Genomic DNA, 12,560 nt, shown 5'->3' with positions numbered 1-12,560 from the left:
GGATTGAGTGGCTGGTAGGCCTGTGCTGGATTTTTTTTTTTTTTTTTCCTACTTCCTGTGACTTTGTTCATTCCAAAGCTGCCCTGTCTCTTCCCCAGGTATAACTCTTCTGCTGGAGGTGGACCCTAACAGCCCTGCATTCCTGCCCGTGCTGATTATAGTCGTTTCACCCTATCACCGTCTTCACCCCTACCAGATCGTGTACAGGGGAGTCCAGTGGCTTCAGTTCTGGGCTTTGCCCTCTTATCAAGCTGGGAGCTGAGTGCAGTGGGAGTGAGGAGAGGCAGGAATTCTAATTCAGTGGCAGACATTTATGGAGCATTTACTGTGTGCCGTTCCTGTGCTGGGCCTGTTTTTATATGTCATGTAGCTTTAAAAAGCTGTGCTCTGGGTCTTATCTTCCCTCCTTTTCAGATAAGAAGTCACAGGCTCTGTTTTAATTATTTACTAATTCCACAAAACATTATTATACACCTCCTGTGCATCAGGCACGGTGCCAGGTATTGGGTTTACAGTGATAGATGCTATTTTTGTCCATATAGAGCTTACAGTCAGTGGTGACACCATGGTGTCACGTATAATCTTCCTCAGCACCCTCATTTATTTCTGTATGCAATTGACCTTTCTCACCCTTATATCAAATAGGAAGCACTGGAACCAAGCCCCCCAATGCAAGTAAATGACCTGCCCCTACCTATAAGGAAACTCTGGAACTGCTACTGTTTATATAGTCAGGAGGGGAGAGAGATGTTAAACAAATAATGATTTATTTGTTTCCAAGAATGATTTAATTACAGTTAACATCAGTGGTGCATTAGAGAGTACAGGAGAGCAAAGGAGGGGCCACAGCCTGGGGGCCCTGGAGAAGTTTCCCTGCATTTCGCATCTGCAGAATGCAGACTCAGCCAGGCAAAGGGGTGGCAGAAGGAAACTTGGGGAGTGCTAGTGCAAGCGAAGATAGCCAGGGCGATGTGTCACACCCGAGGTTAGAACTCTGTTCTGGCAGTAGCCCCTAGGCTTTCTGGCTTTCAGCTTTGGAGCCTGGAGGACTTGAAAGACAGATGTACAAACACTGACCGCAGACTGCTGGGGTTCAATCTCACCTTTACAAGCTCCACAGCCTTGGACAAGTTACCCAAACTGAATGTGCCTCAGTTTCCTCCTCTGTCATATGAAAACTAATAGTAGTACTTAGCAAAAAGGTCTGAGTGGACCTTGAATGGAATAATGCACATTAAAGCCCTTGGAACAGCGTCTAGGTGCTGAATACACGTTTCGATGATTATTCAACATACCCAGCCATTTTGATGAATGGGAATAAGTTAGAATTTTAAGAGAAGCCTATTTATCTGTGCGCGTCAGAACTTCAGAAAGTGGAAAACACTCTCAAGTGCAAACAAAGTTTTCTTTATCAAGAAACAGTTCAAAACAGTCATACTGTGCTGTCACTGATGCTTTAACTAGTACAGTTTTTGCAGGATAAAAGTTATATTTTTAACGGTGTGACTGGGTATCTTAAATAGTTCACCAAAGAGTTGATTTTAGATGTTTGGATTTCAGTGGTAGCAGGTAGTGTGATATAAAGCTGGGAATGATGATTCTCTTGTATCAGTATTGGGAGGGGCGGTTGTTAAACACTTGGTGACTTTACATAATTCTTAATCTCTTCAGATCTCTATTGTAAAAAGGGCGCTAGTCATAGTATCTGCTTCAGGGGATTATCGTGAGCCCTAAAGGGCAAGATATTTTTCAAGTAATCTAGCTGAGAGCCAAGTGCACGGCGAGTTTTGAGGTCCCTCTAATTGCTCTGTGTAATAGGGAAATTTTGAAGATGTTAGTTTGGTTACAATAATACAGGTCACTAGCTTCCTCTTCCCCCATTCTTCCTCCAAGACCCTTGGTTTTCACTCTTTGCTGAACAGGGCAGTGGAAGGTTATGCAAAGAAGCTTTCCTGAAGACCTCACATAGTCCAGAGTGGTTTCCTCATAGGTGTGACTATAAAGTCAGATTTGCAATTGTTTCAGCTTTGGCTACTGAATCAAGATTGGCACAGTTCAAATTTGCACTAGTCCACATAAAATGAAGCGCACTGCTCATTTCAGATGTGGGAGCCAAATCCAGAGCAACCACTGAGAGCAGTAGGAAGAGAAGGAGAAAAAAATAAAAGGTCAAGAGGAGCTCCTTTGGTCCTTGCTTGCAAATCACAGAAATTCCCTGGTAATCTTGAAAACTCAGCTGATGCAGTGATTGGTGAGCTGTGACTTTGGGAATGGACGTATTTAGACTTTGCCCAAAGAACTGCCACTTCATTGTTGATGGATCTCAGGTGAGTTACTGATCCTTTAGACTCTCGATATTATATATTTAATGGGCATGATAATTCTACTCCATAGGGTGGTTCAGTAAATACCTCATAAGTGTCTGTGTCCTTCGTACAACAGAATGGGGACCCTGAGAGAAGCACAGGGATAAGGAAGGGATATGTGGACTCTGGAGGGGTCAGCAATTTTCTGGAGGCTGAACTTGGCTTTCACATTCCATGAGAGGGATGGGGGGTTGCGTGCTTCTTTCTGACTTGACTTGTGATTTGGGCTACCCTTTCTCCCCTGGCCTCTATTCATGCCGTTTCATTTGGTCAGTCATTCATTGGCTGATTCATTCAGCCAATATTTAAGCAGATTCTAGGTACTAGGCACCATCCCAGGCTGTGAGGGTGCAACAGTGAACAAGTTGTAGGAATCTCCTGCTCTCATATACCTCTCATTAGTCCAATGAGGGAAGCAAATAATAAAAAGTAAACACCCAGATAATAACATAAATTCAGATGTTGGTCAAATCCACGAAGGGGATCATAAAGGGATGTGACAGTGATTGGGGAATGATCTTTAAGGAGGTCAGGAAGAGCCTCTCTAGGAAGTCTGAAGGCTGAGGAATGGGAACCTTGCAAGTGTTTAGGAAGGAGGCCACAGTGAGTGCAAAGAGCAGGGCAGGTGTGACCTGGTGTGTTCCAGGACCACTGACACCTTGGGCCTGAGGCCGGAGAGGCTCATCTCTGCTCGAGGACATTCAGGCCTCCTCCAGCTGACTTGCACTACACCAGGGCTGGCTGGACTCCGGACTCCGGGGTACACGACCACGTGCACCAGCCTCAGGCCCTGGGGAAGAATTTACAACCATCCTGGGCCTGTTTACCACCTGCCAAAGAACACTTGGAAGGCACAGGCTCTTTCTCATAACTAGTTTTTTCAGAGCCACGTATAATACGAAGCAATTAAACTGGGCAGGATTTATTTTTTCTTAAGTAATCCTCTCATTGAAGTATAACATTTTAGTTGGGCCACGTGAAGTTGCTAATATGCAGCGACTTTTCATGGACAAAGTGGCATTTCATATGATTCAACATAAATATATTGTTTTACAACGTAAAAGTGTACAAATTAGAAGTATATAACTGAATGAATTTTCATGAACTGAACACAACTGTAGAACTAGTGTCCAGGTCAAGAAACCAAACATTACCCAATTCGGGAAGCCCCACTCATGCTCTTCCCATCCCAAACCACCACCATGCCCCACCTCCACCCACAAGGGTAGTCACTATTTTGACTTTTAGCAACATAGATTAACATGGTCTATTTTTTAAAATCTTTCTTTAAAGGGAATTATACGGTAGATACTTTTTCTTGGTGAGATTCAGCCATGTTGCATGTAGTTGTACTTTCTTTTTTGTTGCTGTATAACATTCCATTTTATGACTATACTACAACGTGTTTATTTTTTAATTTTTAAAAATGTTTTGGCCGTGCCATCCAGCATGTGGGAATCTTAGTTCCCCAACCAGGGATCAAACCCACGCCCCCTGCGTTGGAAGTGTGGAGTCTTAACCACTGGACCACCAGGGAAGTCCCTACAATGTGGTTTATTCATTCTGCTCGATGGACATTTAGGTTGTTCCAAGCATTTGGTTTTAAGAATGCTGCTTCTGTGAACATTCTTGTGCGTGGCTTTTGGTTGGACACATATTAATATATCTGTGGATATAAACTGAGGACTGGGTCAGTGTTAGTATTTCCAAACAGTTATCCAAAGCGGTTGTACCAGTTCATACTCTCTGCACTGCTTTATTCAATGCCTCCTTGCTGCCTAGCTCTTGGGCCAGGTTCAATGTAAAGAATGAATATGGGGGGCTTCCCTGGTGGCACGGTGGTTAAGAGTCCACCTGCCATTGCAGAGGACACGGGTTCGAGCCCTGGTCCGGGAAGATCCCACATGCCGTGGAGCAACTAGGCCCATGCGCCGCAACTACTGAGCCTGCACTCTAGAACCCGCAAGCCACAACTGCTGAGGCCCGCGTGCCACAACTACTGAAGCCCACGTGCCTAGAGCCTGTGTTCCGCAACAGGAGAGGCCACCGCAATGAAAGGCCTGTGCACCTCAACGAAGAGCAGCCCCCGCTCGCCGCAACTAGAGAAAGCCCGCGTGCAGCATGGAAGGCCCAACACAGCCAAAGATAAATTAATTAAATAATTTTTTTTTAAATTTAGTATTTCTTTGAAAAAAAAAGAATGAATATGGGGGTAGTAGTGGGGAGGATACATGACAGGATTCATGGGATGAATCTCAGTTTGTGTAGTGATTAAGAGCACAAGTCCTGGAGCAGCTAGGCCTGGTTACGATTGTTACTCTTCTCCTCTATTTACCCTCTGCCTCTGTGACCTTGGGCATGTCACCCAATGTCACCAGACCTCAGGTCCTTCATCTACAAAATGGCATAAGTATAGTAGCTCTTATTGCACAGTGTCTGTCACCCATTTTTTTTTTACTTGAGAAATGTTTGTGGAAAGCCTGAAGTGTACTAGGCTCTGTTCTGGGCACTGAGATTTCAAGAGTGAACAAGATAGATGGGACTTTGCTCTCATGGAATGTATGTTCTAGTTAGGGGAGACAGATAATAGTGGAGCTAACAAAAAATTAAGATAATTTCAGATAGCGATACATGCTATGGCAGCAGTAAAACGGTGCGGTGATGGAGCAATAGGGTGAGGGGGGTAGGGGAGTCAGGGAGGTAGTGACTGAGCTGAGACCCACGTGACCAGCAGGAGGCAGCCATGCGTGGATCTGAGGGATGAGCGCTTCAGGCAGAAGGGCTAGCTGGTACAAAGGCCACGAGGTGGGAACAAGCTTGGTGTCTGTGAGTTGCAGAAAGAGGGTTGCTGCTGCTGGAGCCGACTGAGGGGAGAGACCGTTTTAGATAAGACAGCAGAAATCATATTCCTGTGGGGCCTTGACTGCGGAGGTAAGGAGTTTACATTTTATTTTAATATGAAGGGGAGTCATTGGAGAGTTTTAAGCAGGGGAGCAACATGAGCTAATTGACGTGAAGATTGAGATACTATATATATGTATATGTGTATGTATATGTATATGTGTATATGTATGTATATGTGTATGTATATGTGTATATGTATGTATGTGTGTATGTATGCATGTATGTATATATGTATATGTACGTATATGTATACGTATATATGTACGTATGTAAATATGTATGTACGTATAAAGAGCTTAGCACAGAGTCGAGCATAGAGTGATGTTCGGTAAATGTTAGTTGCTGCTACTGCTGTTATTATTTATTGATGCTCTTAAACAACCTAAAAACTTTCATCCTGATTGAGGATGAGGAAGCCAAGGCATAGACCCATTACCATCCACGTGTAAAGTCAATCAAATCAGAGAACAGGATGTAGATTTTAATAATCAAAGGAAATGCATTTGGTCCCTTTCCCAAATGGGAATTTTGAGGCAGAGGATTTTTCGCTGTGGTTAGCAATTACCTGGAGCCAACCAAATGCAGCTCCTTCCGCTCCACTTTGCCAAAATGGCCAGCGTTCCATCACTTGGGTGCCGTTGACTGTGGCCCTGGCCACCATTTAGGGCCCTGGGAAAAGCTCACGGTTGATTGTTCAATCCATCTGCCTTTGCTCTGGGTCTGATGGGCCAAGAATGGGGAGGCACTCCCTGTTCTCCACCTCGAGGGCCCACCAGGTTTACTGAGATGCCATCCACTGCCCTGGCTTGGAGGCTCTCCCACCACGTTCTTGCCATATGTTCATAAAAGGCTTTTGAAGGAAGCTGCCCTTTGTTATCTCTGACACAGAGAAATGGCAAGTAAATAACCTGTGAATGAATGAATGCAAATTGTGTAACGAAACTGGGCAAAGCTTCTTAGGGTATTTAACACTCGTTTTGGGGCAAAGTGTCCTTCTCTTAGTAAGGATGTTTTCATTCCTTCATTCATTAATATGTATTGAGTTTTGCTAGATGCCAGGTGCCAGGCAGTGTACAGTAGTGAGCAAAAAGGGTGCCATTCTTGCCCTCATGGAGCTTCCAGTCTAGTGGAACACACCTTCATCAAATACTTGTACAAATATGAATAGAGAATGACAATAGTGATAAGTGCTCTGCAGGAGACGTATTAATGTACTGAAGGTATATAATGAAGATGGAGCTTTGGGAAAGTTCCTCCAGTAAGTGACACTTGAGCTCAGCCCACAAAGATGAGTGGGGATAAGAGGATTTAGAGGGTAGAGTGAGAAGTACTCTAGCCAGAGAACAGCATATGCCAAGGTCCTGAGGTGGGAAGGAACATGCATGGTGAATCCAAGAATATAAGAGAAGGCCACAGTGACTAAAAGGCTGAAAATGAGGTGGACTCTGGTCCCAGTAAAAGCTGGCGATGTGGCAGAGAAGACTGGTCACAAAAGGCTTTGGAGGCTATGTTAAGGCACTTTTAGCCATCTCAAGGACTATGGGATGCTCTTAAAAGACTTGAAGCTGTAGATGTGTATGAGTGAGTGTGTGTGTTAGGGAGTGTGTCATTCTAGCCACAGTGTGGAAAATGGATTGGAAGGGGCCAGAATGGGTTCTCATAACTGCCTGGCCCTCCTTGGCCTTTCAGTGCTAGAGGTGGTAACAGAGGCCTGTTTTTCCCAGTTCCAGGGTGTTGTGCTTTCCCTGTGGTTTCCTTACACTCTGCCCACGTGTTTGCAAATCGTTCCTTTATCAAACTCTCGTCACATGACCAAATTTGTTCTGATTGACTTTATGGAAAAGTCACATATGGACAAAGCAGGAGAAAACTTTAGCAGCTCCCTAACTTAGCTCTTTTACTTTATTTGTAATAAGCCCCTATTACTGGATTTTGTTTTCTAGCCATTCTGACAAGCTTTGTCTTTTCAATGCAGAGCAAAACATTTCAGTTAGAATGTATTTACGTAAGAGCTAGAAATTACTGAATTAGTCAGATTTCTCTCTCTCTTATTTTGTGCTGTTTGTCCTGGGTGTTTTTTTTTTGTTTGTTTGTTTGTTTTTAAGACGTAATTTTTTCAGAGCAGTTTTAGATTTATAACAAAATGGAAAGGAAGGTACAGAGAGTTCCCATGTACCCCCTGCACCTACACATAACTTCCCCTATGTCCTGGTTTATTTTTATTTTTTCCTTCCACTTTATCTTCTTATGGATTGAAGTTTTTAATCACCCCATTGATTGCCTTGGAAGTTACAGTCTCTCTGTCTGTTTATTCTTTAAATGGGTCCTCTAGATATTAAAAATTTAGTCACAGGGACTTCCCTCGTGGTCCAGTAGCTAAGACTCTGCATTCCAAAGGCAGGGGGCCTGGGTTCGATCCCTGGTCAGGGAACTAGGTCCCACATGTTGCAACTAAAAGAGATCCTGCATGCCGCAAGGAAGATCCTGTGTGCTGCTACTAAGACCTGGCGCAGCCAAATAAATAAATTAATATTTTTTAAAAAATAAGTAAAATTTAATCACAATTTTTACCCTCTTAAACAAAACAATAAGTGACCTTAAACTACTTTAACTTAAACTCCCCCCATCATTTATTTCCTGTTGTAGTCCAGTTTTTTCACTCTTTTTTTTTTTTCAGGACAGATGAGACATCATTGTTTCTTTACACAATCAAATGTTGTTCATTGGTGGCTTACAGAAGTACCAATCTCTTTGTTCACGGTTCCTTTTTATAAGAAGCCATCTGAGATTGGCTTCCCTCTGTCTGAAATTCATCCTGCAGTATTTCCTTCAGCGAGAGTCTGTTGGTAGTAAATTCTCTTGGTTTTTGTGAGTTTAAAAATGACTTTCTGGGCTTCCCTGGTGGCACAGTGGTTGAGAGTCCGCCTGCCTCTTCAGGGGACATGGGTTCGTGCCCCGGTCCGGAAAGATCCCACATGCCGTGGAGCGGCTGGGCCCGTGAGCCATGGCCGCTGAGCCTGCGCGTCCGGAGCCTGTGCTCCGCAACGGGAGAGACCACAACAGTGAGAAGCCTGCGTACCACAAAAAAAAAAAAAAAAGACTTTCTTTCACTATCATATTTAAATTCTTGGATGAAATTCTCGATCACCAGTTATTTTATCTCAGGACATTGAAGATACCGTTCTGACTTCCACTGTGGCTGCTGAGAAGTCTGTGGTCTAATTGTAGTTTCTTTGTCATTGATTTGTATTTGTCCCAAGCCCTGTGCACTTTCACTTTGATGTAAGTACACATGAATATATTTTTCTTTATTCTTCTTGGGATTTCTGAATCCAGAGTTTGGTGTCTTACAACAATTTGGAAAAGTTCTCAGCAGGGCCAGCACTAGTGTATAGCCAGTGAGGGCATCAGATTTAAAAAGATGCTCATTCTTGAGTTTGTACGAATGCAGGATTGGCTCTGAGAGTGATTGTCTAAAATAAATTTTAGGCCCTAGGCCCCTCACTCACCTCACACTAGTCCTGGTGTTGACTCTACAAGTACCTCTTCTTCCTTATTCTTTCTTCTTATTTTCTTCTGTAAAGACAATTAAATATATATTAGACCATCTTATTCTATCCTCCAATGTCACATATGTAGTTCTTTTATTCTTTATGTCTTTGTATCCCTGGTCACTTTCTAGATTTCTTCAGGTCCATCTTCCAGTAAATGAATTCTGCCTTTAACGGTATCTAATCTGCTATGTAATCCATTCTAGTTCCTCCCTGCATACCCCCACACCCCCACACCCCCACCCAAATTGGTTTCGTTACTTTTTATAGTCTTTTAGTCTTTTGTTCCTGGCTCATATATTTAAGGCTCACATTTATTGTACTCGATAATTTCTATATATCAAATTTTAGTGAGTCTAATTAGTTGTTTTTTGTTTCTGCTGGTTTTCTTTATGGTACCTTGTTTCCTTGTATGTTTTGTGAGTTTTAACTTTAGGCACAATTTATTAGAACTTCATGGGCATTCTTTGAGGCATGAGTTGAATTGTAGTCCTTCAGAAAGGATTTGTATTTGCTCTTACCTGTTACTAGGATTCAGTTCCCACCTGAAAGCTCCTTAAATTAAACTTTATGCTTGACGTTTTTCAGATTATATAGGGCAGCGGTCTTCAACCTTTTTGGCACCAGGGACCGGTTTCGTGGAAGACAAATTTTTCCACAAACCTGGAGGTGGGAATGGTTCAGGTGGGAATGCGAGCGATGGGGAGCAGCAGGCTGCATTCCAGGACCTTGGCCTTAAGCTCATTCTTTTTATTTGGCTGGGTCTCGTGGTCAAGCCAGGGAGAATAGGACATCTTTTCTCCTAGGAATAGAGGGAGAGAAAGAAGTGAGAATGGAGTGATGTGAGGTTGGAGAGACCTTGGGAGTCACTTTGTAATTTTCTTATCTGCCCATCAGAAATGAAGAGGTTATTCATTCATTGATTGGGGAAAAAAATGTCTTAATTAATCACCTGCTCTGGACTGGGCACTGTGCTAGGCGAGGGGGACAAGTATCAGTGAAGCAAGTATCAGAGATTGATTGACTGCTTATGTAATGCGAGGCCCTGTGTTAAGTGCTTGGTGTACTTCCTGCTCTCAAGGGCAGTATAAGACAGGGACTGTTGATGTTGCTTTGGCTTTTTTTACAGGTAGGGGAATGTCCTAACTGAAGCTTAGGATGGTTTGGTAACCCACTGTGGGTCACAGACATATAAGTAAGCAACTTAGACCCAGCCCAGGGGCACTTTTTCCAGCCCTAACTTCTCCCAGGCCCCTGGGCCTTCTATCAGGGTACAGTAAGTGGCTGGCTTAGGGTCCTGCATGAATCAGGCCAAGCTGGGGATAAGCAGTCCGAGTTCCTGCCGTTCTATCCTGTCCTTGGCCTGAGAAAGGAGGTGGCGGAAAGGGACGGATGTAGGCTAGGATAATAATGCCGAGTCACTGACGATGAAAGCCCTGTGTATGCCCCTCCTCCTAGCCACCACCTAAAGCCCGGCTCAGCCACTGTCTTTGTTGTCACACTCACATCCCTCCCGGCCCCACTGACAACAGCTGGGATTGTGTCCCACGAACCAAAAACGTGTTTCCTTCCTTCTCTGGAACTTCCTCAGAACTACCAGAGAACACAGCCAGATTCTGAAATCCTATTCCCCATTGCCAGGGATTTCCCCTGTGGTCCCAGAGAGAGGGAGAAACGGGTTCTGTGACTCGTATTGCGTGAGATCCTGAGGAAACAGTCCAGTGACCTCTTTCTTCTATTCTGAGGTGAGGAGGAAGGTGGTCCTGCTGCAGTGAGTCAGTGGGTCTCGGGACTGAATGCTCGGTGTGAGTGGAGAACTCAGGAGGTAGGACCAAAGGTGAAGAATCACCCCCAGTCTGCTCTAATCTGGCAATCAGAGGCCTTAAAGACTTAGGGAGTCCACAGATTTTATATATATATATATATATATATATATATATATATATATATATATATGTATAAAATACGTATGTATGTGTATATATATAATTTATGTATTTATATATACAAACACACACACACATATATATTCATCACAATGTTTTAGTAGTAGCAACCTACCGGCCCATCTGTAGAGGACTCATGAAATCAATGAAGGTTGCTCTCTACAAAAGAAATCTAAGTTGCCATAAAATAGCGTGTGCTGTACCTATCAAGTGTGGCTATAGACTGTTAAGTGAGTAAAGCAAGCCACAGAACGGTGTACGTGTGTGTATATGTTTCAGTAGCCATGGATGATTTCTAGAAATACTCGTGAGAAGCTGCCAATTGGTTCATTCCGAAGAGTAAGAATGGAGCTTTGGATGGGACGCAAGACATTTGCTCTTCACTTTACACTCTTATATACTTTAAAAAGATTTTTTTTTATAATGAGCATGTATTACTTTTATAATACAATGAGAATGAGAAAGAAAAAGTAGAATAAAGAAAGGCATAAGAAGGTTCACAAGCCAAAGACACCTAAAAATTTTCAGCGCTGAATCCAGGAGTGCTGAGGGCAGGAAGGAGAACAAAGTGGGGCCTGAGATGACCTTGCATGATGGAACTTGCCCCTACCTAGCCACCGTTTGTAGGGATATGCTTTGACCAGCCAGGGGTGGATACAGAGGTAGGGACTGGCAGGAAATCCCTGTTTGCAAGGCTTACTCAGTGATAGAAAGTCTAAAATAAAATCAAGGCCGAAGTTCAACTTCAAGAAGAGGGATTGGAGTCTCCTATTACCCTGGCTAACATATATTGAGTATTTACCATGTTTCAAAGCAATGTACAAATTGCTTCACTTAGTGTTACCTAATTTATCTTCCTAACAGCGCTATGAGTTAGCACTGTTATTATCCCAATTTTACAGAGGAGGATACTGAGGCTCAGAGGGTCCAAATTACTTGCCCAAATACACACAGTCAGTAATTGGTTAGGCTGGGATTAACCCAGGTCTGTCTGTTGCAGAGGGCACCTCTCTTATCGCCTCCTGAATACTACTATGTGTTGAACTCTAAGGGGCCCTTGGGTACAAGAACAGGACATCCTTATACCTTTGCCATCCAGGAGCAGCTGGGCTAGGTGGAGAAGTCCACACTAACCTATGTAGACTGTACAGTGATTGATTTATTTATTTATATAGATTTATTTATTTATTTTTATTTTTGGCTGCATTGGATCTTCGTTGCTGCATGTGGGCTTCCTCTAGTTGCAGTGAGCGGGGGCTACTCTTCGTTGTGGTGCACGGGCTTCTCATTGCAAATCAAGCATACGATAACACTGAAACAGGGAAGAGTAAGAGCTCATGGCCGTGCTGGAGGTGTTCATATGGAGGGACAGGAAAGAGGAAAAGAGAAAGGGGAACATGGCGCACACACTCAGGAGTGCTGTCTCTTGTTGCAGAGCACGGGATCTAGGTGCGCAGGCTTCCGCGGTTGTGGGACGTGGGCTCAGTAGTTGTGGCGCACGGGCTTAGTTGCTCTGCGGCATGGGGGATCTTCCCGGACCAGGGCTCGAACCCGTGTCCCCGGCATTGGAAGGCGGATTCTTAACCACTGTGCCACCAGGGAAGCCGTGTGTAGTGATTTATATAAGGCATCCATCCGGATTTAATTGTGCTGCAAAGATAATAAGCACTATTTGGATTTTAAAGTTGGAGAGATCAGCGAGACCTGAAGTTGTCGATGAAGGCATCTTGGAGGAGGAAAGATGTACATCAGGTCTGGAAGGATGGATGGAATTAAGAGAGGGGCAAGGAGAA

At 43.7% G+C, this 12,560-nt stretch overlaps 1 long non-coding RNA gene across 2 annotated transcripts in view; it reads left to right on the top strand.

Annotated features, from left to right (window-relative positions):
- The first annotated feature begins 1,876 nt into the window (after positions 1–1,876).
- Positions 1,877–12,560, top strand: part of LOC116751453 — a 28,035-nt gene continuing 17,351 nt past the window's right edge. Inside the window, exon 1 of one of the 2 annotated variants that reach the window (XR_004349263.1) lies at positions 1,877–2,327. This is a non-coding gene — a long non-coding RNA (uncharacterized LOC116751453). Of the gene's footprint in view, positions 2,328–5,171; positions 5,298–12,560 lie in introns of those variants that run through there. The other variant, XR_004349264.1, reaches the window with a different exon arrangement.

Source organism: Phocoena sinus, chromosome 3 (assembly GCF_008692025.1).
Source record: "Phocoena sinus isolate mPhoSin1 chromosome 3, mPhoSin1.pri, whole genome shotgun sequence".
NCBI classification, from domain to species: Eukaryota; Metazoa; Chordata; class Mammalia; order Artiodactyla; family Phocoenidae; genus Phocoena; species Phocoena sinus.
The sequence above is the reverse complement of the archived record's forward strand: the minus strand, read 5'-3'. Positions and strand labels throughout refer to the sequence as shown.